The sequence below is a fragment of the Schistocerca serialis genome, chromosome 2 (assembly GCF_023864345.2).
Source record: "Schistocerca serialis cubense isolate TAMUIC-IGC-003099 chromosome 2, iqSchSeri2.2, whole genome shotgun sequence".
In the NCBI taxonomy this organism is placed as follows: Eukaryota; Metazoa; Arthropoda; class Insecta; order Orthoptera; family Acrididae; genus Schistocerca; species Schistocerca serialis.
The window spans coordinates 1,084,921,485-1,084,948,248 of record NC_064639.1 but is presented as its reverse complement, the minus strand read 5'-3'; the positions used below and the strand labels follow the sequence as shown (position 1 = coordinate 1,084,948,248).

The following is a 26,764-nucleotide window of genomic DNA, read 5'->3' as shown; positions in this document are numbered from 1 at the left end:
GTATTAAAGGAACGATTTTGAAGTATCTGACGTTCGAAAGGGCACGATCATTGTCTTTCTGGACAAGGATGACAGCATTTCCAAACGGCTAGGTTTGTAAACCGTCCGCTTGTCGCTGTGGTTAAAGTACACCGTGCATGGCAAAATGGTGCTACCCAAAACCCGCGCTGAGCAACTGATCCAAGGGCTATAGATGACAGGGGTGATGGACGGTTGAGGAGATGTGTACGGGCGAATAGTCGTGTAACTGTTGAGCAACTGACCGCCCAGATAAAACAAGGGGCTACCAACAGTGTCTCTTCAACGACCACTCAGAAAACATTGTTTCGTCTTGCTCCTAAACCCACGCTGACTGCTGCTCACCAGCAACTAAGGCTGGAATTAGCACGCCAGTAACGCGGCTGGACGCTCACTGAGTGTCGACAGGTGGATTTTTTCAGCTAAACCGATAAGCGTGCAACACCAAGCGCTACCTAAAACATTTCAATCCGCCACGCGAACACACAGGACTCTTCCGGGGCTCGTACCATGGGGTATACTGGTGACACCTTGGGCCAGGGACCATCTGCAATACGCAACAGAAGGACCGCCTTACTGTAAATGTCCTACAGTACAGGGTCAAATTTTGGAATATCACACACTTCCTTCTGCTTGGTCAAATGGAACAAGTTTATAGGTTCTTTTCGCGTTAGATGTGATCTATCGTAGGCGTTAAGGGGCTTATGGAGGCACTATTAACTCATGGGTGATTCCTTAGAAAGTCCCTCTCCACAAATAATTTTTTTTATCTCTTCTTCGTACTAGAACGGAGCCAGTTATGAAAAGCAAATGGCTGAAATTTTTACGATATATTCCCAAAATCACGATCTGGAACAGCCTCGAAAATTCTCTTGATATCTTTATCTGTTTCCGAGATACAGAGATTCAAAATTACCGTATTTGTATACGTAAAATCGTACATAAAATACGGAATGAGGCGAAATGTAAATAATAAACAACCACAGTAAACTGCTCGGATTTTAACGGTATATCCTCTAGACTTTCAGCTAGAAGTGTCATCTTCCCGTTTTGAAAAATCTTTATTAGTTCATGGGCGGTTCTTTATGGAAAGCCAAATGGCGAATTTTGCTAATTTTTTGGTTCCAAGCCTGAGCGATGGATTTCAAGACAGTTGTGCGCAGAAAATGTGTGAAATTTTTACTGTGTATTCCTAAGATCCTGATCTCGAAATGACTTGAAAACTTTGTTGAAATCCTTATTCGTTTCCGAGATACAGATGTTCAACACTTACCGCATTTGTACACGTAAAATATGCACGTAAAATTTGATGTTAGGTGTAAAATTAGTTTTGCGGTATTTCTACTTCACATACGTAAACTATCAATCAAAATTTTACTGAACATAACATTATTTTCCTATGAGTGACATGCCTCGCTGCAACGGGCAAAAGGAGTGACCCAGTGGAGAAATGTTCGTATCGGAGCATAAAAAATAGAATACGCCCTTGTTTTAAAGTGACTGAAATGTGCGGTACTTGCTGACTCTTTCTATCGTAATTCAGCTCCCGGTAGCTGAGTGGTCAGCGCGACAGAATGTCAATCCTTAGGGCCCGGGTTCGATTCTCGGCTGGGTCGGAGATTTTCTCCGCTCAGGGACTAGGTGCTGTGTTGTCCTAATCATAATTATTTCATTCCCACTGACGCGCAAGTCGCCGAAGTGGCGTCAAATCGAAAGACTTGCACCCGGCGAACGGTCTACCCGACGGGAGGTCCTAATCACACGACATTTATTTATTTAGAACCTTTAAAAATTTACTCAAGATTTTGCCACGCGAACATATTTGCGCTTTTCTACGCTGTGAGAGTATTAGAGAGTGACAGTTGAAAGAAAATGAAAAGTGATAAATACTGGAAGATGGTAGACAGTGGTCGTGGCATAGACAGAGCGAAGGAGACAAATGTCCTAAAGAAGGTAGAGTGAGATAACTTAGTTCCCCACTTTTCAGTCAGAGACCTTTAAACAGGCGCATATTTTCCTTTCTTGTGCTCCGACTGGAGCGGTTTTGCACTGTTCACGTTTCGTGCTCGGTCGGTCTGAATGTAACCACCCTTCAACAATCACCGAAAGAGTCCAAGCCGAGAGGATGGTGAATTTTTTAATGGCATTCGGGGGCGACCTCCTCATTCCGGAAGTCACAATGAATCAACAGAAGTACGTATCTGTTCTTGGAGACCATGTCCACCCACACATGCAGTTTTTTTCCTCGATTGCATGCATATCCGAAGGAACATTGCATCGCTCTTATTAACTACAAAATCACTGCAATATGTATTTATTCCCCGATACCAGGCAGTGACTTTCAATTAAAATGTCCTCCTCTGTGCAGGATTTACGTAATGTGTGTACGAGTACACATTTGTGACGCAAGAACGACGACATACGAAAGTTTCAGTCTGGCCGTGATTTGTGCACGGATAGCCAAAGCGGTTGAAGAGCCTTTTCGCGTAAAGCGGGAAATCCGGGTTCGAGACCCGCACCGGCACAACTTTTCTTTGTCATTCCCTTACGCAACTGATGTTTGTTCATAATACCAACTGCAAATACATTTAATCCATGTAAGTAAATGGGTAAAGCAGGTTGAGTAAAGCACGGAATTCTGAAATTGGGATGACGACAAATAGATATGAACTCCATTCCTCCTGAGTGCGTGTAGCGTGTACATTTAATCATTGAGCCACTTCACTCGGTAACTAACCACCAGAGGAATGAAACTGACCCCTGTCTCAAACTAAGAACTGGACCAGGATTTATCTATAATGTGCTGAACAAGCTGTACAGAAAGCCCTGTGTCTAGCTTTATTTCTAGTTGGTGTAATGATTGGCACCTTGCTCTAAATGTGGAAAAATGTAAGATAATGGACATGAGTAGGAAAAACAATTCTAGTCTTCGAATACAGCATTAGTAGTACGCTACTTAACATCGCCAGTATCTAAGCTTAACACTGCAAAGCGAAATGGAACGAGCAAAGGACGGTAGTACTGAAGGCGAATGGTCGACCTCGGTATATTGGGAGAATTTTAGTAAAGTATCGTTCATCTGTGGAGGAGACCGTGTATAGAGCACTAGTGCTACCCATCCTCGACTACTGATCGAGTGTTTGGGACCCCTACGACGTAACATTACAGGAATACATGGAACCAATCAAGTGGTGGGCTGCTAGATTTGATACCGATTCGTTCGATCAACACGCGAGCATTACGGAGATGCTTCGTGCACTCAGATGGGAATTGCTGCAAGGATGACGACATTCTTTTCGTGAAAGATTATTGAGAAGATTTGAAGAACCGGCATTTGAGGTCTACAGGCGACAATATACATTTCGCGTAAGGACCATGAAGATAAGAGAAATTAGGACTCGTAAAGGGGCATATAGACAATAGTTTTTCTCCCTGTCTATTTTCGAGTGAAACAAGAATGGCATTTAGATATGAGGCACCTTATTTTGAAACTTACCAAGGAACTGTATCTACCCACTGCGAAAGGCAACAAAAGTGCTTAACTGCTGTAACTTTTGTTCGAGTACCTTCTCGTTGCGCTGATAGATGGAGCAGGGGAAGAAGAATCTCTTTATAACTGTGTTCTTATCCCAATTTTTATCTTCAACGTCCAAACTGTAGTGATACGTAAGTGGCTGGAAACAATATTCGCACATACCATTCTGCAATGAGATTCTTAAAATTTACCAATTTGACAAAATAGATTTTTCTGTTATACTTACCCTTTAGGGAAAGTGCCTGTGACACATGTTGCTGCTCTTCTTTGTTTAAGCTCGATGTCACATATGCGTTCGACCTGATACGCATCCAACGTCGTCACTACCTTTTCGATGACCTTGTCATATCTAACAACTTCCTCTATTTTTGAGTTTACTGTGCATCGGAAGGAGCACGTTTGCTTAGGGGCGTATGCAGCAAGTCCTTTTGTCTGATGTTTCCAGAAAATCTTAGCAGAAGTTCAAGTGATGCACTCATCCATTCACTGTGTTCCGTTAATCCCAAAATGCACGAGGGCTTTCAGGGATATGGGGACAGAGTAATTATAAATTATGAAGCATAAGCAGCTGCTGTAGCCTTCAACTATAAAGCACACTAAAATAAATTATGACTAATGCTACTCTACTCATACTGATAATTATGAAAATTACTTCTGGATTACTTTAAATATGTAAGGTATATGTAAATTTGGAGAAAAAATAAGTAATTTGAAGAAAGTCACTGTCCCTCTTATAATTCTATTCAACTGCTATTTTTATATAACACTTGAAAAAAAGCACTTAAAAACTTTACGCAGTACGCTTCCTATCGGGCAGTATGCTTCCTATTGGTTTATACTGAAGAAGTCAAGTTTTGTTTTGAGATCAAATATAGCAATAAATTACGGAAAGCGTAGCATTTAAGGTAGTAATTTACTTTGATATTGAACAGTTGGTGATTTTCAGTTTCCTTTACAATATCTATTAGCTACCTGTTATAGCATTTTGCATCAGATTATAAAACTCTGTGCTGAATCCTAGACAGGGAGGTATGTCTATACGAAAATAATTAATACATTTAGGATTTTAGTTGTGAATTATACGATTAACCCTAAATTTACCCGCATTATTAACAGCGAATATCATTTGGGAGTATAAATATTGGCTTGTGTGTGTAAAAATTTCCAGGTGTTCCCAGGTTTCTGCTTAATATTCGATTGTTAACATAATGGGATACGTTCTGGACAGATGGACAAGTTTTTCTTCTCCAGCATAAAATTTGTGTATTTTTCGACGTTTTTTTGTCTTCTGGCAAGGTGTTAATATAGATTGTCATATAAACTTAATTACAATATGTTATCGAGGCACTACCACTTAAAATGCAAGAGATACGATAAAATGAAAACATACTTGAGCTGACCATCTCATCCATAGGTGTGTGGGTGAAATGGACAAGGGTGTTAATAATGGCTAACCATGAAGAAAAGAGTCAATTAAAATTTATATTTTAATTGGAATATGTTGTAATTATACTATTAAATAGCTGAGTCCAAAACAAAGTTATCAGTTTATTATAAAGCTTGACTTAACATTGGTTTTTCTGATGAGTTGCCTTGTTCAAGCATTAACCTATCTTTCTCTCGCCACAGCCATTACACTTATTGCCAAATGTTGAACAACAGTCATTTGACCATCATGAATGGTAAACTCACTGATTGTAATTGTCATTGTTATTAGTTTCGTAAAAGGTTTCAAAATACCCTACACACTTATCTACGTCCCATTCATCAAAGTTATTTTTACAGTCCTCCACAATGTCTGTATCAGATGAACACACTGAGCTAGTTGTAGTATTTTTTCCTTTTTAGCTTCTTCAGTCTGTTTTCATTTTCGCTAGTATTTTCCTTTGGTTATCTTTTTGTGCCCTTTTCTGTTTTCTTTCTTCTAATTCCCTCTTTTTCGTTACAGTTTCAATATTTTCAGTAGAGATTAGTCATTTGGAACGGTTGATGCCGTCTTCCTAAAATTCATAGTTTTATCAATAGAAAAAACGGATGACATTTCTTCCAAAAGTTTTGCCTGTTTGTTTAGTAGGAGCTGAGTCTAAAGTTTTGTCATTGAAGGAATTTGACTCGTGCAGATAACTCTGCTCTTAAGATGTGCTTGGGATCAAAAAAGGTCTTTTGATGAGCGTTGAAGTGGTGTGAGATTCTACGCTTCCATTTATTGACACAGACATATCTTCCGACAAATAAGCATAGTGTGGGATTGCAGCCATCTTCAGTGAGATTATTCCACATGTCTTGAAGCTAAATTTAACTACACTCCATCTCTCCCTCGTTAAAACGAGTGGTTCATATCTCCCAATTATCGCTTGTCTATCTCCTCTGATTGTCTGGGAGAGAAGGACAACTGCGACTTTTATCTAGAGGAAGCGAACTCGATGGCAATTTTAGGTTAGTTTCATGCCTACACATTTGTAAAGCTCGCAGTAAAAAGAACTACATCAATATTAGTCAAACTAAGCGTAAATACTAAAACTATGTAACTACACGATAAAACTTTTCAGCTTACCAGAACAGAGAATGTGATTTTCTTTCAAAACAAACGCGATAATAACTGCAACACCTTTGGAACATTTCTGCCCACAAGAGAGCTTCCTCACAAATAACGGTGGCTGCTCTCTAGCGGCGCATTTGTGAAATATGCTACTTGTTCGTCTCACCTAGTGGTCCGACTCTTCCGGACTTACTCTACAGTATTCTTACTTCGGTATAATAAATACTCTTGATAATAGTTGAAATACTGCAAAAGATTATTATATGGGACAGTATGAAGTAAAAGAATGCAAAGCTTGCTAATACTTCTGCCTGTAGATCAATACAGTGAGAGTGAAAAGTGCAAATCAATAAAACTAAGCTTCTGGTTAACTTTCCTTTTACAGTACGAAAACAGTTTTTTATCCATCTGTATTCCTAGAAATTTCACACACACAGATTATCATTTGGTTTGTGGCTTTTGACCTCTAACTCGTGTACCTGCAAGTAATTATTATTTATTTCGAATTCTGTAAGAGGAGACACTAAGGTTTAAGTTGTTTCCTGTGAAACAGTTACAAGCCTCTTCCATTACTCTCCTGGGCATATGTGGGTTACATGTGTTTCGGCCCTTTGTTAGCATACTAGTGTCATCAGCTAACACTATAGTTTTTGAAGAGCTCCTTAGTGTCTTAGACAAATGAATAGGAATGGGTCAAGCACTGATCCTTATACGATACCACTTTTAATGTTTCTCCACTGTGAACTTACTCTTATTCACAGTTGCATCATTTGTTAATGAAACACTCTGTTTTCTGTTGTTAAGATACGAGGAGAATCTTTTAATTGCATACAGTTTTAGTTTCTACAGAAGAATTTTATGTTTTATGAAATCTAAGACACTGGCAAGATTACAGAAAATGCCAACTAGGTCATGCTCTCTGTTCCGTTCCCATACACACCCGTGCCGGCCAGGGTGGCGGAGCGGTTCTTAGCACTACAGTATGGAACAGCGCGACCGCTACGGTCGCAGGTTCGAATCCTGCCTCGAGCATGGATGTGTGTGATGTCCTTAGGTTAGTTAGGTTTAATTAGTTCTAAGTTCTAGGGGACAGATAACCTCAGAAGTTAAGTCCCATAGTGCTCAGAGCCATTTGAACCATGCACACCCGTAATTGTGCAGAACGTTTCTTGTCTAAACGGATTGAGCAATGTGAGTATATTGTGTTACTTAAATGATGTACTCACTGGTTACATAATAATGTGCAGCACGTTTTTTCAGCAGGATATGTCAACTAACTGTGATTATCACTTAATTTGTAGATCCACGACCAGTTCTTTCCAAAAAATGACGATGTTACAGTTAAGTATGCTGGACCTTGAAAATCTGGTGATAGGAGACAGTTATGTCACATGGAAGTACAAGAGATGAAGAAGGACATAACTGAACTACCTCTTCAATCACTGAAGTGTAAGAAGTCATAAATGTATGATGAAATATGTAGTAGGCTTCTTAGGACCAGAGTCCATTAATATTTTGATGTCAATCACTTGTACTACGTTATTTTCTGTTTACTTGTGGACAGAAAATTCTCTGAGTGTTCTACTGCATTTATCCCTTTTTAGCTTACATAATCGACTATATTATCTACTTTCAATTTATTGATTACAAGTGTGCCATTAGCTTTAATGGCTTTAGTCAGATTTTGTTTGTTGGGGGACTTACAAGAGAGAAAAAAAAAAGAAAAAGGAAAAGATTCAACAAGTCTGTTTGAAGTATCGTTTTATTTGTGAATTTGTCAGTTGTGTGATGCAATTATGTGACTGCACCAGATTTTCGGCAGCTATTAGTATTTTACTGAAATCTGAATTCGTCAGTATACTGGGGACCTCACTAATATATAAATAATCTTCCGCTGCCAAAACGCATACTGTTTTTAACCTGCAAAAATATCTCATGTAGACAAAAATATTCTCAAAAAAAAGTTATTTACTGAATTCCAGAAATAATATTTGTTGCTTGGCAACATTTCATGTTTTTCTGAGCAAAAGTCAAGGTAAGAGAAAAAAGATGAAGAATAAGTACACCTACTTGCTACTTCAGATATTCTTTTTTTCTTATATTTGATTTCAGAGCTTTCATTATATGTAGTCTGTAGAGTTTTATTCCACCAACCTGTGCATTGCAATATAAAGAGTATCATCTCATGATTATTCAGTTAAATATAAAAAGGATTCTTTGAATTAACATTATTATATATGTTGATGCTACTATCTACAAAAAACAATAAAAAAAGATTAATAGTAACAAACGTGTATGTGTTCACTGAAGTGGTTGTTAATTATACTTAAAATAAAATCACATTCCATTCCTATTACAGCCTTTCAAAAATCAAGTTGCTTTTGGGTACAAATTTTTTCTCAGGAACTTTGCTCGAGAATACTCAGTAAGTTTTGAATAAATAATCTCATCTTTAGTTTAGTGAATTCTAAATTAATGGGCACAAAAGAAAAAAGTTATTTAATATTCAAACGTTTGGCCTGAGATCTCAAATCCATTTGAGTATTACGTACATTAATAAACTGTGTTATGACTCTTGTCAATACCGATGTGTGTGGGTTATTTTTTATCAAATTTGAAACTGGGTTAATTTATAGGAATGTAAAAGATATCATACAATTTTTGAAATGCGATTTGGAAATTTACATTCATCTGATTCTCTGTTTGGCTACAAACTGTCAGTATACCAGTTGGATCAATACACAAATAAACGCTGCTATTACGACAAAAAAAAATGCTGCATTAAAACGTTGAGGTTTTAGGTCTCGTGCTTTCCTCTTCAGGACAGATGCAGCATTAGAACATTGGTTTTATGTTTTTCACATGTAGCAATTCTTGAACCTGTAATGAAAGAAGTATTTCTTTTAGTATTACATAAAACAAATTTTATGCAATTAATTAGTGATGTGCCTAGTGATATTGCCTTGATTGATTGTTCTGTCAGTTCTTGGTAGACTATCTCATACACACACAACACTGGTGTAACATTCAGCTATTTTGTAGAATAGTAATTCTACAATATTGTAGAATATTATGCTATGTTATGTTAGTGTAAGTTTCATCCATAATACCTAATTGTATTTATAAATGAACAACTAAGTATCTTCCCGATTAGAAAAATACGAAGTTTATGTAATATGTAAAAAAATCGACAGTATATTAAGAAAATAAAAGATACTGAAATATAAATAATTTATGAGTATCTTATTAATGACACATCATAAACAACATAGAAAAATAATATGTAGCACACCAAAGACACCATATCCCAGCCAGTATATTTTTACCCATTTGATATGGAACATCAAGGATCTGAAATATGTCTACTGTTATCGATATGACATTTGCTTCTTATGTGTGTTTCGCTAATGGAAAGTTTTATGAAAGGAATCTCAAGGCAAAGATGAGTATTACAATAGATGGTTGGCCTGTTTTATTGTGACTGAAAGTAAAATTCATTCGTTGTTTTTGTAAGGAACCTGTGTCTTGTGAAACTTGTTGATTTAAGATATCAGACGTTCAGTTTTTCAGTTGTCCATCACTACAACGTATTAGCATTCACTGAAAGATTTAAAATGCACTATGGCATAAAAGCTGAGATGATTGGGATTAAGTTTGATACAGTTTAGTACTCTTGATGGTGTCGACAAACATACATCTATATTGATATACTGTTGGTGCTTCTTTGTTACAAGTATTTCGAGTAGCTGCACCACAAGGAAAATACAACAGTTTTAGTAGTAGATTTGATGAAATGGAAAGGAATTTTTGTGTCAAGAAACTAATGATTTTTCACTGTATGGATGTGGTCCTTCTCGTCTCTCGGCACGTACCGTTATTATTTATGCTTTTTTCATAAAAATATTTTTCAGTTTCCAGTACATGCGATGTTTGCTCATCATTTCGACAAGGAAATTTCGATGAATGCGGCCAGTCAAGTACTGGCTATTTACATAGTTCCTGGAAAAAAAAGCGTACGATCGTCGAAATTTGAAGGTAGTGCAAATAAAAGAGAGCGATCGTTCATTAGTTATCTGGCCTCATAATACGGCCGTCAGATCTCGGCGGACCGCCTTTTTGGAGGGCGCCGGCTGGTGTCCCATTACGGAGCGTTTTGCAGGCAGTCCTGTCCACGTAGCACAGTGACATTCTATGGCGCTGTCGAATCTTTCAACCTTGTCACAATGAGAAGAGTACACACATCTTGTAGCGATTGTTTCATCCCAGTAATTACTTCCAACACTCGTTTGTTTATTTATTCCGATTAACTTAATATGGCCGCCATATCGGTAGTATTATAGACGGGTGAAAGCGAAGTGTGGGTGGGGGTATGTGGGCGAGAGAGAGAGAGAGAGAAAGAGAGAGAGAGAGAGAGCAGGTTGGCGGGCGGAGGGAGGGAATTTTGGGCATCAGGGTGGGGTTAACACGGGCAAAATGTTATTAGGCAATCAGGTACGTGAATACCGCGCGAGCTTACGGGAGCCCTTTGAACTGTCAATAATAAAAACCAAAAAAAGTAAAGCGAGTGCTTGTAGTGAAGGGGGTGTGCGAGCCGTCGGCAGTCGCGCGCAACGCCAGGGCCCGTGGTGGGGGCGGGATAGGGGCGGCAGCGGACGTGATGAGGGGAGGGCGACGTACGGGGCGCGCATGTTGTTTTCACAGCCTGACAATGCGATGACGTCACGCGCTCTTCCCCTCCCCCTCGTGATTGGTTTCCAGTCACAAAGAGAGCGCCGCGACGCCACGCTCGGGCAGATAGCGAGCTGCGCATGCGCGCCACGCGTCACGGCCGCTTTTTGTTTTGGCCGGTGTCGCCCGCTTCCTGTGCGCGCACACAGAGTCGCGCCGAAAAAGTTTTGGCGCGCTTTCCGATAAGGGCCGAGCACTTTTCAGCAGTGGCAGCACGGCCAGGTGGCCCCAACCTCGTGGCACGCAGCGGAGGATATCTCGTCCAGCAACAGGAAGCGGAAACTGGCGTGTCGAAGCTGCATCTGCGCCAGTTCCGTAACAGTGATGACAATGTTTACACTTAAAAAAAAAAGAAAGTTGCCACTGCCAGAAGAATCAACTTCTACGACAGTAATTTTTTTATCGATATCAATACTTTTTGTGGTTATGACACTTTTATTTTTCATTTATTTATTGTATTTAGTTAATCTTTGGTCCACTGAGGCCATCTGAACCAAAGTGACTCTGTCATACGACATGTCACTTCGTACAGAAACCTAACAAAAATAATAATAAAAAAATAAAACAAAAAATGAAAAGATGATGGTTTGTATGAATAAGAAGGGAAAGGCTCTAAACTACTGTGAGGACTCGCAAAGCGTAATAAACAAGTGAAGCTGTAAGGATCTCTTAACCTTAAATTTGAAAATATCATTCACATTTTTCAGTCGTGCTAGAAGCCTATAGAAAACTTGACCCGTTTAAAAGCGCACGCTGTTTTGTTGCTGGCTGAAATAATTATCATCTGAGTAAAATTTATTTTCCTGTCTATTGTTCTCACTATGAATATTGCATCTCCTATTGAATGAGTTCGTGTTATTAACTATAAATCCCACGAGGGAGTGTATGCAGACGGGACGTAGAGTTACAATTGAAACACACCAGAACAATGCAAGTGCCTCAACTCACCCCCGTGACTGTCACCATCGCCTTCTTCTAGGCAAAGAGAATAATCTTTGAGAACACTCTGAGTTACCCAAAAAGCAAATGAGCTTCCACAAAATTCAGTGATGGAAACAGCTGAAGTCTGTTTCTGTACAAGGATGTGATACTATCGAGAAAGCTCCTCACATGTCTTCAGTTCTAACTTTTATAATTTTCGACCTCACTGATAATGTTTCTTTCCTTTTTTGTTCTTTTTTTAAATCAGTAACTGTCACTACTGTATTCTATTGCACATAACAAAAATCTGTTCTATGTAAATTACGTCGTAATGTTACAACCTACTAAAAAATGTAAGCGGTCGTGAGCCCTAAGGTTGGTTTCAAAACAACAGTGCTTTACGTAAAGCTATTGAGAGTTGCACGCCTTTTCCTTTCTGTGACGTTTGCACTGACTTTCCCAGCCAGCTGCAGAGGAAGCCACAGTTTATGAGTGAGTTCACGCACGATGCAACATGGTATTTTTCAAACGAATGAACATTCCCAGAGTTGGAATAAGTGATAAATGGCAGAGAGTATCAAACCCTAGGCCTCTGGCATATAGAATGGGACTTAACTACTGAAGCACAGACTATATTATTTGCTAAGCATTTACTCTACATTCCAAATGTCCCACAGCAGGCTTGTGTCATTCGTAAAAATGAAACTTGGTGATTCGCGTACCGTGTTTACTGACAGACCATTGATCTACATCAACGACAGGAAATTAGACAGATCACAGTAGCAAGACGTGCTCTCCCCCCCTCCCTCCCCCCCCCCCCCACACACACACACATACGCACGCGCTTTATGGGACTCCAGTCATATTCTTTTGGTTTTCTGGTTGTTGACGAAGTTTCATTGTTTTTCACTTGTCCTTACTGAAGAGCTTAAAAGCTGTATAGAGCTGGAGTTAATTTCAGCACATTTGAATTACCACGCGTTCTACGAACAGAAGGGTAAGCACGCTGGCTAATGAAACTGTAAGAGAGATCGAAACTGATTTACCGCCGGGGTCTTCACTGGAAGAACTATAAATTTTGTTACACTAGGAAGGGGAAAGAAATCGGTTGTGTTTCCGTGGAGTGAATCAAGTTGTCATACGCTTAAAATAGTTCATAGCTATTTTTATCTATGCCATAAATTCTTGATGTGTTACCCCACATGGGTGGGGTGGTTTTCGTAATACTAAAGCACACTGATTTGCACTTAATGTGCAGAAATGTTCATTTCAACGGAATCAAAACTCTGAATCTAACACTGTGTTTCAAAAACATTCGTCTAATTTCTCGAGCCTATACCTTCTACATCAATGAAGACAGAAATTTCAGGTGAATTTTAACTTAAGCTTCTAAAGTAGAGCTGAATAACACAAATAATGAAACTTCCTGGCAGATTAAAACTGTGTGTCCGACCGAGACTCGAACTCGGGACCTTTGCCTTTCGCGGGCAAGTGCTCTACCATCTGAGCTACCGAAGCACGACTCACGTCCGGTACTCACAGCTTTACTTCTGCCAGTACCTCGTCTCCTACCTTCCAAACTTTACAGAAGCTCTCCTGCGAAATCTCATTCTAGCACAAATAATGTTGGGAGGGTGGAAAATTCTAGTGAATGGGGAGTTATCACACAGGAACTCGCATAGGGTTCAATTTTGAGTCCTCTGCTGTTCCTTATTAATGTGAATGACCTCCCACTGAACGGTCAGCAAACGGAACTAGTACATTTTGCAGATGAAACGAGTGTTATAATAAATCCGATTCCAGAAAAAGCAGCAGAAGATATTGTTAAGGATGTCTTTGAAAGAATTATTAAGTGGTTCTCAAGAAATGGACTCTCCCTTAATTTTGAAAAGACTCACTACATCCAGTTCTGTACACCGAATAGAGTCACGACAATTGATGTAGCATATGAACAAGGCTCAGTTAACAGGGTAGAGTTCTCCAAATTTTTGGGTGTTCACACTGATGACAACTTGAACTGGAAGAAGCATATTACTGAGCTTCTCAGATAACTAAGTTCAGCTTCTTTCGCTCTTCGTATAATCGCTAGTCTTGGTAATAAACAGATCAACCTCCTAACGTACTTTGCTTATTTCCACTCAATAATGTCTTATGGAATAGTTTTCTGGGGTAACTCACTAATTAGACATAAAGTATTGATTGCACAAAAGAGAGCAGTGAGAACAATTAGTGGTGTCCAGCCAAGGACGTCATGTAGGCACCTTTTCAAGGAGTTTCTAATGAAATTCGTTACAAATAATCCATCTCAATTCGCGATGAACAGTGATGTTCATACATACAACACTAGAGGGGAAAATGACCTTTCCTATCCGTTATTGAAGTTGTCAGTTGCTCAAAAAGGAGTACATTATTCAGCAACAAAAATCTTTGATCATTTGCCCAACAACATAAAGTGTCTGGCAGGTAGCAGATCAAGTTTTAAATCTAGCTTACAATCATTTCTTTTGGACAACTCCTTCTACTCCATGGACGAGTTTCTGTTTCAGAAATGGTAAAAAAATAAATAAAAAAATAAAAAATAATTGTACCTCTAAATGTCGTTGCATGTGTGGAATAAAAAATTTCGGTAATATTAATATTAGGACTATTCATGTGTGTATATATATCTTGTAATCTGACTTGTTCCACATCATACCGATAAAATAATCGGGAAAATGATGTACGGAACATGAAATAACTAAAACTAAACTGAAACGAAACTGAAACATTGCCTTATTACCGTAGCAGTACCTGTCACCAGTCACGACTGAAGGAACTGCATCAGTATTACAAACATTAGACTGCACACAAGCATCTAGATCCAATGACTGAATAACAAATTAGTGTAAGTACAGTATAATATAAAAAGAGACCATTTTTTTCACTAGTGCGTGTTTGCTAAAATAGTAACTAATTTCGTACAGTAGTGCATTATTTAGACAGTCCAGCTTGCTGTTTTCCTGTTGCAAAATTCACTAAGACGTACAGTCGATTTTGGCGCAGACTGTGCAACACGTTTCACCGTTTCCATGAGTTTCATTTCCGTTTGTAGGTGACTGAACATTTTATCAGCCTCTTTTTAAAAGCCGTCCCTTTCACCGACATTCGACAGCTCGGCATGTCTATATTTTCCTTACTGCGCGTGTTATACGTGTAAATATCACTTCTGTTGCTGAAAATTTCATAATTACCATTCACGTACATCTACATCAGACAGTTGAAGACATTATGACTGAAACTGGTCATAATCCTAGACGCGTGATCATGGGTTTGTAGGATTCCAGTTTACTGCGTAATGGTATGACCATTGTTGCTTGTCTCTTTGAGTAACAGCACTTCCTGTCAACCTGCAGAATGACCCCATAGTAATGAGTCATATCTAATATAGCTAGAAACAGTGAAGAATATACCATTTGCAGATTCTGATCATTTATCACGTGTTTCAGTTTTTGCGAGAGGTATTTGACTCGTCAGAGGTTGTCAGTCGCATATGGAACACGTTCGCAGCATGTGAGTTTGCTGTCTACCATGAAACACTTAAGTTCCACAGCCCCTTCACTGCTCAGGTATCCTTTGTCACTGAGGCTAAATGCAAATTTTTGCGTGTTTTCTTCATCGGTTGTCGGTTTGTTTAAAGCACATCATTTCTTTATTATATGAAACAAAAGACGTCCTCCTTCTTGGGCGTTAATAGTGTTAATGTCTTTCGTGTGCAAAGTTGTGTTATCTGCAGACTGCAAGAACTGCCCATAAGAGCTTCAACATCACTTACAAAATCTAGGAACACTAGGGGTCCATTAGCGATCCATGTGGCACGCTGTACTTCGTTCTCATGATCGTGCTCTTTGGTCTGATACAAAAATGCCCTCTCTTTTGCGGGTAAGATTTGGGGGTTTCCAGTGTGTTGGCACCAACTCCATATCGACTGTGCTTGTTTAGAAGGACCTTACGAGGATTGCCGTCAAACGCCTTATTAATTTCGCTAAGTGTCATAAATTATGGACTCTTTTCCTTCGCAACTGTGCTTATCCTAGTAACTAGATTTAGTGCGGCAGCAGTTGTAGAACTGACTTTCCCAACAACAACAAAATGCTGTGCATCTGTCAGGAGTTTATTAATTTCGAAATAATTTGTCATTTGGTCTTTCAGTGCAGACACGAACTATAGCGAAGAGTGGAATTACTGAAATTGGTCTGAAGCTTGCCACCATGACTGCGTCACACTTTTTATGAAATGGCACTGTCCGTGCAAGCTTCATAAAGTCTGGGAAACTTATTAATTACCATAGTTCGTGTTTGAGCTGTAATCATCCATGCCACTCATTCAAAGGCATGTATCACATAGGTCAAATATAAAGCTCAGAGTAAAGATGTGCGTGACCGCAATTAATTTATAAATATCGGGTCACATACTGTGGGAAAGTATTACTCAGCGGGTGCGGAGTCTACCAGCTGGGCCGGCCGTTGTGGCCGAGCGGTTGCAGGCGCTTCAGTCCGGAACCGCGCTGCTGCTACGGTCGCAGGTTCGAATCCTGCCTCGGGCATGGATGTGTGTGATGTCCTTAGGTTTAAGGAGTTCTAAGTCTAGGGGACTGATGACCTCAGATGTTAAGTCCCATAGTGCTTAGAGCCATTTGAACCATTTCTACCATCTGGAGAGAGTCTGTAATCTCCGTGGAGCAAGGAGGAATGAAGGAGCCCTGGTACCATGGAAGACCTGCGGCACCGAGGAAGACGATCATGATGTACATGAGCTATCGCTGTTACACAGTATTCACAGAATGTTAACGAGATGTCTTTGAGACAGCAATTATTAATTGGTTTTGGGAATATTAAGTTTCCACGTAACGTCTAACCGTTTGTGTGAGATTGTGACAATGTAAGACTTAACTGGAAGAAGTTCGATGGTGAGGAAGAACACGGCACATCATAGCAGGACCCTGAGAGAAGTCACAAGAGCTGCAAGGCTGAATCTCTATAGCAATCTACTAAGGGAGTGAATATTTAGGTGGTGGTGTCAGGTCTAGAACAGGTCTAAAACAGACTTTACTCACGCAGTCAAAACATCGACACACAAGCTAAATACAGCAGCCATCAGCCGTTAATAAACACTCCATAGGAATTTCATAGATGAAGTTTCTCGAGGGCAGTAGTGGGCATCCCACATATATACTGACAATCAGAAGGCCTGTAAGATCTCAAAACTTTTATTATTTAATGTTTTTGGTACTTTCTTCTGTTTCAACATGCCGCGCCTTTTGTCGTTTAAGTGATATTAAATGCACAAACTTAAGGAAGAGATATGTTTCTTTCTATTTCAGTGACGAGGTTGCAGGCTGCGTCGCATAGGTTGTGACCTCCTTCAGTTAACCTAGCACCTCTCTTCTTCCTGGTTTCTTGTACTTCCTATACACAAATTATTTTTGTGTGTAAATATTTACTGTAAAGCATTTCTCTTAGACTATGGTAAGCTGCTGCTTTGAAATTATCACGTAATAGCAGTACAATCCTTTTTTTTAATGTCCCTTGTATACCACATTTTTCCTTTCGCTACGTTCTTTCTGAGTTGTGACTTGCTCTCAGGACATTTATGGATCTTCTAGGGATAGAAATAGCCAAATTTTCTTTCGATCATCTGGAAGAACTCTTTAAACGTATCAGGTGCTGCTATTTCCTATAATCGAGGTTGTCATTTTATTGCAAATAATGCTGTTTGAAAAACACTTAATGCTTCCTTATTTAAAAATCCCTTTTATGAATACGTAATTAGAATGCCAGGGAAGAGCTGGTTTATTATTAACTGTTTTTGTATGGAGTTAAATAACTAGAGCTCTGTGGTCGGAGATCATTGGTTCAACAACAGTCATCTCACTATCTCAGGTACTTAGATTTGTGATCACAGCGTCACAGCAGGTATCAACTCTGCTTGGCAGATCATCAGCTAAAACAGGCCACAACTGGCTACTAAATTCATAAATTCTCTCTCGTTAGTATGGTTTGAAATCACCAGGCAATGCAGCTTTTGATTTCAAGCGCATTAAGTAGCACAGCCAAGACTCCATCTGGGTGAGAAAATTTTCAAAGTTGCCATTTGGCAAATAGTATACTGAGACAATTACATTACGATCTAGTAACTCTCAAGCAGCCGACGGTCTGAAATCTCTATAAGGATGTTGTAGCGGAGGTTGTAATAAGCAATACATGTTAAAAAGAATTCGATACGTTGCGCTGTTCCCAAGTTATTTGGCATACAAGTTAGGGAATTAGGTCGTTGTACTCACAAACTGAAGCACTTACACGGGCTAAACTGCGGTAATGCACAGCCATTTGTTGGTCCGTAAGTTACACTTCTTGAAATGCTCACCACCTATTACAAGTTGCCTTTTATGGAAGTGACAAAAATAAGCTAGGTGAGCAAAAGCTACGTTTGTTCGGTTTGAGGAAATCAAACACAGAACACATTTGGTGACACTGCCTCTGGCAGGCTGCGACGATCTGATTGGCTTAATTCAGTGCTGCATAACAGTGAAACGGCGGTGCGTATCGAATTTGATTGTTAAAAATTATTTCTCTGCACACCCTCCTCTGCGAGTCCCTTAAAAGCTATTCAGACTGTTTCTAACCACCCTGTATAGAAACTCCAACTAAGGAAGCAGTTATTCTGTATCACACACTTACCAAATTTAGATATTCAGTGCAGCTGTGGTATTCAGCTTTTTGCGCTGATAACCAGTGTTCAAGCAGGTACAACGAATCTAGCTGCACGTCTTCTATTGAGAATGGTAATACATCAATTTTGTTTCTAAGACACTGTACGTGCACAGTTTATAAAATATGGGAGTGACATTCTGAGCTATTTATGATCACTTTACTGTAAGTTGCTCTTGGCCCCTGTTTGTTATTGAGTAGCCTATTCTACCAGAATATTGGCCATTCTGTGGAACAAAAACGCTGTATCACAATAGTTTTCGGCCAAATAACGTATCCATTGTTTTCTGCTTTAGCTCAAAGCCAACACTAACTTTGAAATTGTTATTCCGTCGCTTTGTTTCAAGCTTTTCATTCGTAAAGTTGTAATCGTTAGGAAAGGCAGTTTGCTAGAAGCTAATGACATTTTCAGGAGTTTCACTTCTTTTGACACTGCTCAGATATAACTATGCCTTTTTTTCGCCATACAGCATTCCCTGTTCGTCTCGTGCACTTAGGTGGTATAATTAGCATTTTCAGTTGCTGTAGAATTCTGGAGCACTAAGTTTCGATTCTGTTCCGTAGTTTGCAGTGTAGTTTAGTACGAGTGTTTGTGTTCTTCAGCCCCAGTTTCGCTTTTTCCCCCCCTTCAGTACTCATGTAGATTCCTGTTTCATTAAAAAAGGATACGTTTCCTCTCCTTTTCCTGTGTACTTCTAGAAAAAATGTCTCTGCATTTTTACTGAGTTTGTTATGACCATTAGGACTATTTAGATCGTAACATTCACTGCTTTCACATTCGTTAAGTGGTTTCCTATTTACATTTGAAGTGTATGGTGACGGTAACGGTGTGTTTTTGTTTACTTGGGAAGTTATCTACGCACTTTAAATCACTGCACACCTTTGTTTTAGTTTGGCACCAATAACGAGTTGCCAGCTCACGTGATAACCGGTAGAGTCCATTTGCTGCCACTTGGACTGCTGTAGGAATCAAGTATCTGGATGTATTTTGATTTTCTCAAAATTGCGAAAACATGCCGAAAATTGTGTTTTTCAGTGTGATGGAACAGCACCTCAGTGATACCTGCACGCAAGAGCTATTACTAACAACTGAGTTGTCTCAACGATACATCGACCTCAAGCCATCCATAGATCTCGCATTCACCATTGACCTCATATGCCGCCTTTGTCTGAGAGGAGTAATGTGAAGAATTCAGTCTACGTGCCACACCTTTCAGCAACATAGGTTGAATTGTCACAAAAGAAAAGGTTCAAAGGGCTCTGAGCACTATAGGACTTAACTTCTGAGGTCATCAGTCCCCTATAACTTAGAACTACTTAAACCTAACTAACCTAAGGACGTCACACACATCCATGCCCGAGGCAAGATTCGAACCTGCGACCGTAGCGGAATTGTGACACCGCGTGGCAACAGCACCAGCAACAGTTGCAGTAACTGCAAATGTACTCGCAAAAGTATGGAACGAATTAGTCGTATGTACGGTGCAGGGCACACTGAATGTTTGTGAAAGGCGAATGAAAGTTTTAATCCGAAAAGTAAACATAAGAAGTACTGCAATGTCATGTTTGTACGTATGTGAAAGGTAGTCCCTTGTGTAGGTGGATTGTCAATCCGACAATAAAACTTTATACGATTATGCCTTACTCATATCTTCAGTCACATAGAAGATACAGTCTTGTGAAATCGGATTAATCTCTTTTAAACACCCTGTACTCTACCTAAATAATTTCGGACTCTTATGAAATAGACGATCATTGGGTATCCTTAAAGTGCTGTCGTAAACCTCAATAGGTTTAATTGATATTTAACTAACACTCGAGCTGGTCAGTTTAAAATATTCTGAAGTCTCGATTGAGCACCAGCAGCGAGCCCGGGTACGCAGTCGTATTGTATAAGTGAGAGAAACTGCGGGCCGACTCCTGGGTGCAGAGAGACAACACGAGCAAGGCCGTAGTAATCTTCCGAGGGACGACAGGCCAGGGGGAGCGCCGTATAAATAAGAGGGCCCAAAAGCACCATCTCTCAGTGAGTGCTCAGTTACTCTGTTAGCAGCAGCGTCGCCGCCTTCTCGGAAGAAGTGCCAGCCGGCCTTCGACCATAAATATAATAGACTGGCCCTGACGTCATTTTCGTGGTTCCAACATCTCTGGGCTAACGTCACGTGAATGTTGGCAAAACGTGGTTGTTTCGTGTTGCGGTTATGGCTGTACTCAGCGTTTTGTCGGGGGAAATGGCATTACATTTCACGTGTGTTTCTATGATAGTGCAGATGCGTTTATTGAAATCTGCTGAAGTGACTTTTATATGTTTTTTACACTTGAAATAGAGTATCACGTAAATTAAAGTGTTGAAAGTGATGCGTGTAAAGTCAGACTCATATTACATTTTGGAAAGTATCTGTGATAACTAGGTTACAGAAGTAAGTATAACTGTTCCTCGTTCCTACTCATAGGTTCCCTAAGGATTAAAACCGAAGGCAGCTTTGGATACAGGCCCTGAAACGGAAAAACTTTAAGCCATCTGCACATACGCGCCTTTTTGTATATATAAGTGAGATTATAATAGGGTAAGGGCACCTCTAGTCGACACATGAAGAGAATTTTTTTCTACCTTCTAATACTATTAAATAAATGTAGGCTCCAAAGTGATTTTCTGAAACTTCAAAGTCTCACCTTTCATCTAAAATATAATTTTTTTAAGCTGATAGTTTAAACTTTTGTAAAAATAGTAGGAACTGAAGCTTTGAAGTGCACCTAAAATTGATACTCTAAAATGGGCCTGCTCCTAAAGCCGACAATTTTGGCACCTATAGTTGACATAATTCCCATGTCCCATTTTCTTTTGTAAGTGACTAGAGCTCAAAACGCGGAGAATCCAATATTTAAAGATTTGACACTAGCCCACTCTTACTGTTTAAAAGAATTTTAACGTCATTTTACTTTAATTGATAGTTTATAGTAATTTCGTCCCGCGTTCGATGTATTTGCTAGATTTTATAAATGGTACTGTGAACAAATCCACGTCAAATGTAGTTGTGACATAATTTTTCGCAAATAAAAAAGTAATTTTTGTTGTAAGCTTTTGGCAGTCAATTGAGAAATGTGGGTAAAATACGATACAAACATAGGATGGCCACGTTTTGCCAACAGTCACATGGTTTATGTTGGAGCCACACCAGCCCTATAGCTTCTGCACAGCTAGGCCAGTCTACTAGTATCTAAGGTCGAAGCAGGCGGCACATGCCCGCTGGTCTCCATGTCACTAGGCCCCGTCTGTCGAACTTAGGGCTGGCCGAAGTGGCCGTGCGGTTAAAGGCGCTGCAGTCTGGAACCGCAAGACCACTACGGTCGCAGGTTCGAATCCTGCCTCGGGCATGGATGTTTGTGATGTCATTAGGTTAGTTAGGTTTAACTAGTTCTAAGTTCTAGGGGACTAATGACCTCAGCAGTTGAGTCCCATAGTGCTCAGAGCCATTTGAACCATTTGAACCATCGAACTTAGGATGAGTCCACAGGCGCAGTAGCGAGCTACGGAGGTAGAACCTGAGGCAGTCGTATGGCGCTAGGCTAGTTAGTGCCAGAGGCATCATCCTATTCTTACTTGTACTTGTAGTTCTTGAGGACAGAACCTGGTTTCCTTCACCGAGTCCTTTATCTTTGAAACGCTGCCGCTTTAGTAGATCGTCCAAGTCAGTGGTCTTCAAGCAGCTGCCCACGAATGGCAGCTCAGCAGCAGGTAAGACTGAGCTAAGCTCCCTTCTAACATAGCAACATGTCCCACTCCGCTCGGGGACGCGACATTGTTCGAAGTTTTCCAAGCCTAGTGAGCAATTATGTTTTATAAAATAAGATATTAAGTTTGTTTACGTCACAAACTGAATCCAAATACAGTTTTATTTGGTCTTAATACAACACATTTAAAACTAATCTTAACAGCTTAATGTTTGTGTTTGAACCATGATTGTCCAGTTTTACCTTTTCTTAACTGACGTTGTGTTGTTGGGAGTATGACACATAAATACATAAATTAGTGTTAAATGGAGTTTACTCCTACCTGGCCTTGACCAAACACAAAGATTTTGTGCCAAGCAGGCCTCAGTCTTCTAATGTACTTTCAGTAGAACTTAAGTCCTGCATTTAAGTCCTCTAAACATTGAACTCTGTGTGTGAACAGAATGAAAGCGATTACACATAGAAATAATAGACTAATCTCTGACCACAAAGATAATAGACAAGAAGCTGCGGCATCTTGTTTTTTATTACTCATGATTATTGACAGTTTTAAGATGGCTGAATTGGATGAAATTATTAATGAAACAACAGAAGGTAAAAGAGGAACGTTTGAGGAATGGCATCTTAATTTCAACTAACATAACAACACAAACTCGTGTGAACGACAACAGTACATAAACAGATGGAAGATAACGTGAAAATGATCGAATCGTGTGATATATTGATTTTAATACCTGATCTATTGAGTGTTAATAATCGGTGGCCACAATACTGTAAGAAAGCAACACTATATTAGTGGAAACAATGAAACATTCTCCGCCCTGATCTGAAGAAGTTACATTTAAGCCTTCGAATACGTAGAGTTGAAGTTCTCTTCATGTCTGAAAGGCTGTGTAATGACTTCATCTTGCGTACACTGCCATGTATGTCACGCATTTAAGCTTTGACAGCCTAACTATATGAATGGTGTTCCTTTCCATAACACCTTAGCATATCCAGAAGGCAGTGTCGCCATCAAAACCAAGAGAGCAGTGGATATTCAGCAAGTACTATCGTATACATTTACCATGGATCACAAGAAGAGATTTTCTGCCAAGCGGTTGTTAACTGGAGCGACATGGCTGGAGCAAATGACATTACTGGAGAAGACTGAAAGTTGTTAAATCTGTAATTGTGAAATGACTGACTTCGTATGGATTAAAAATCACACTTTATGTTTGGTTTATTATGTGTTTGGATATTCTAAAAGTTTTAAATAATATTACTTCTGTAATATTGTTAGATACCTCGAAAAACATACGAGATGAACTGTTTTATATGAATACATTAAGCCACTATTGAGTTTGGAAAAAAATGCTTTTAGATCAAAAAATATGATTTTAGTTGAGAATAACAATACCATAAACAATAATAATTTTTGCAGAATTTTTACAGCAGAATTGTTAAATACAGTTATGTTCATGCACTATAAACCTCTTAAATATGTCTCAATTGGGTTTTGAAATGAGAAGTTTTGTAATAAAAATGTCCAAGAATAAATGTCTGAATTGAATCAAACAAGTGAACCAGATGGTAAACATTTTTTTTCTAAGTTTTCTCAAAAGCAGAGTCAGTGGAATTACGCTCTTTTAACAAGTCATGTTTCATTTCTACATTATAAGTAACATTCCCTTTACGTTTCTCACATGGGTTGGTTTTGTGAAGCTGTTAACGTCTGGCTGATATACGCAGGGCCCTTGACTGTAAGGACTCCACAGTATTTAAAGCTTTAGGCGCTACTTCTCGAAAGACACGATCAGTGAAACCGTCCTCTCCATGTTCACAAACTGCTACAGCCTCCTCATCTGATTTGTTAGGAATATTGTCTTTGTGTTGTTCTTGGGAGAACGTAACTTAATTCGGGTTATTGTTGTGCTTGGTGAGAGTGTCTGTAATACTTATGTTCCCATAAAAACGTTAGGATAGAAGACCAGACAGGAATTCGTATCCTGCTCCACTTGATTATTGGTCTGTTTTTGGTCACATAGCCATGTTAGGATATTTCGCTGTGTCGCTGCTGTTTCGACGAAGTGCTTGTTTCTTAAGGCGAATAGGAACAGGAGGTTAAACGCGTACCTGGAACACAATTATGATTTTTCATTTTCCATGTCGGATTTAGATGCCCGGCTCATGGGATTTTCAGGCCTCTCAGCAAGGGGTATCGAGTGCAGTGTTACTTCCAAAAGTCACTCTCATCTGTTGGAACGAGAGATGTAGCGCAGAGGTTAGCAGTGGTTAACACTGTGGACTCACATTTGTGAGTACATCGATTTAAATCCGCGTCAGAGCATCCAAAATTTAGGTGTTCGGTGAGTTCCAAAAATCACTCAGGCCAATGCCGGGATGGTTCCATTGGAATGGCACGGCCGATCTCGTTACCCATCCTTGAAACATTCCTAGCTTGCGCTCCACCTCTAATGACCTCGATGTCGACGGGACGTTTAAACCCCAATCTTCCTTTCTTTCATCTCTTGGCAGACGAAAGCAGTGAACATGATATACAATTAATAATTCTGTTGCGTAACACAACTAGTTAAATGGGCTGCTTAATTGCAATAGACATATTCATGTTACCAGATTAAAAGCAACAGTGATCCTGTTGAGAAATAATTTACAGCTATTTCGAGGAGAACCGCTTCAATCGAAAAAAATTTTTGTTTACAGCAGAAAAAAAACGAACTGCGATGTCAAAGTGATTGAACCTCTGCTTAGAGGCGTAGAACTGTTAAAAAGACAGAAACTTCTATTATCAGACATAATCGTGTACAATGTATAGATCAATAACCATGTTACTTTAAATCCGTCTTGATTGCAAATTTTTTTTTTATTATTCATATAGATATATAAATCGCCCTATGCCTGTTAGATCGTATAAAAATGATAATTTTACTGTTTTTTAATCCTGACAAGTACAGATTTTAGCTTTGACATCTACATATTTTAATTAAATATTTTTAATATAAAAAAGATCTACTGAATGCAGTATGTGCAAATGGAATGTAACAAATGTACCAGACGCCACCTGTCGGTAATAGTGTCATAATTAATATAAATGACGTGCACTCTGCCAACCAATTTTATGTGACGTAGCATGTGAAAGTTGCTGAATTGGACGGGTTACTCCTGTAACTTAAATATCAGGTACGTTCTGGTACATTTGATGTTGATAAGATAGGATGAAAAAGATTTGCTTTCGTGAAATAGTAAATTAGTATAATTATTTTTACAGATCTGAAGATGGTTCTGAATGAACCGAAACCGGTCATATGAATAATAAAAAAAATTTGCATTCAAGACAGATTTAAAGTAACATAAAATCACTGATTGCTGTTATCCCATAAGACATTATGTCTGTTTTTGCAAAGATCAATAACCAATTTTGACATCTTCTCTTATTATCAGTTACAATCGTGTACGACATATAGAACAATAATCGGTTTTGGCATCTTATTTGTCATCTACGCAAAGAAGATACAGCACATAATGTATAGAGCAATAACCAATTTTGACACCTTCTGTTATTATCAGTTACAATCGTGTACGACGTATAGAACAACACCCGGTTTTGATATCTTATTTGTCATCTACACAAAGAAGATACAGCACACAATGTATATAGAAATAACCAGTTTTGACGTCTTCTGTTATTATCAGTTACAATCGTGTACGACGTATAGGACAATAACCGGATTTGACATCTTATTTGTCATCTACACAAAGAAGATACAGCACACAACACCTTACTACTGAGTGATTGCAAATATATAGCGCAAAACACGAAATAATTATAAATGTTAGGTGATGATAACAGATAGTGAATCATCTGATAATCGCTGTGCTCTACCTATCCGTCGAAAATATAAATAAAATATTAAAAGGGTTTGGAATCATTATTACTGGTGTCTTGCGATCCGTTGTACGACAGATAATAATGAGTTTTCCGAGAAGCCTAAACATTTCTTACGAAAATGTTTTCGTAGACTTGTCTGTCTTGCAACAGATTACATACGAAATACAGATGTGACTATTTCCTCGGAAATACCTGTTTACAGAGTCCCAACGACCAGTTTTACAGTTATGCCTCTACAAATACTCTGCAGCCGGTAATATAGGGTGACACTGCAGGTGTGGACAACATTCAGGAATATGACAGGAAACCTCGTTCGAAGCAAAAAATTTCAAATGGACGTATGCCGTGTTCCGAATGGTTTCCGAGATTCAACATATTTAATGTACAATTGCTTTTCGGCTAGTGGCGCGTACGTATATGTCTTACTCGCCCAACAGGACAGAATTACTTGTTTTTGTTTTTTTTGGATAAGTCGTTTCCTGAACATCGTAGAACGTTCCTTGGACCACACGGGCTGTAATGTACTTCCAGCATGACGGAGATCCTCCATATTATACCACACGTGTGAGGAAACATGCCAGCCGCACTTACCCTGGATAGGTCCTGGTAGTAAAATTAACTGGCCACTAAGATCGCCGTATCTTATGCCATCAGAT

General features: G+C 39.2%; 1 long non-coding RNA gene across 1 annotated transcript in view; it reads right to left on the bottom strand.

The window, feature by feature from the left end:
- Positions 1-8,789: 8,789 nt before the first annotated feature.
- LOC126456700 (uncharacterized) overlaps positions 8,790-26,764 on the bottom strand; it is a 447,971-nt gene continuing 429,996 nt past the window's right edge. Inside the window, exon 7 of the long non-coding RNA XR_007585378.1 lies at positions 8,790-8,972. This is a non-coding gene — a long non-coding RNA (uncharacterized LOC126456700). The remainder of the gene's footprint in view (positions 8,973-26,764) is intronic.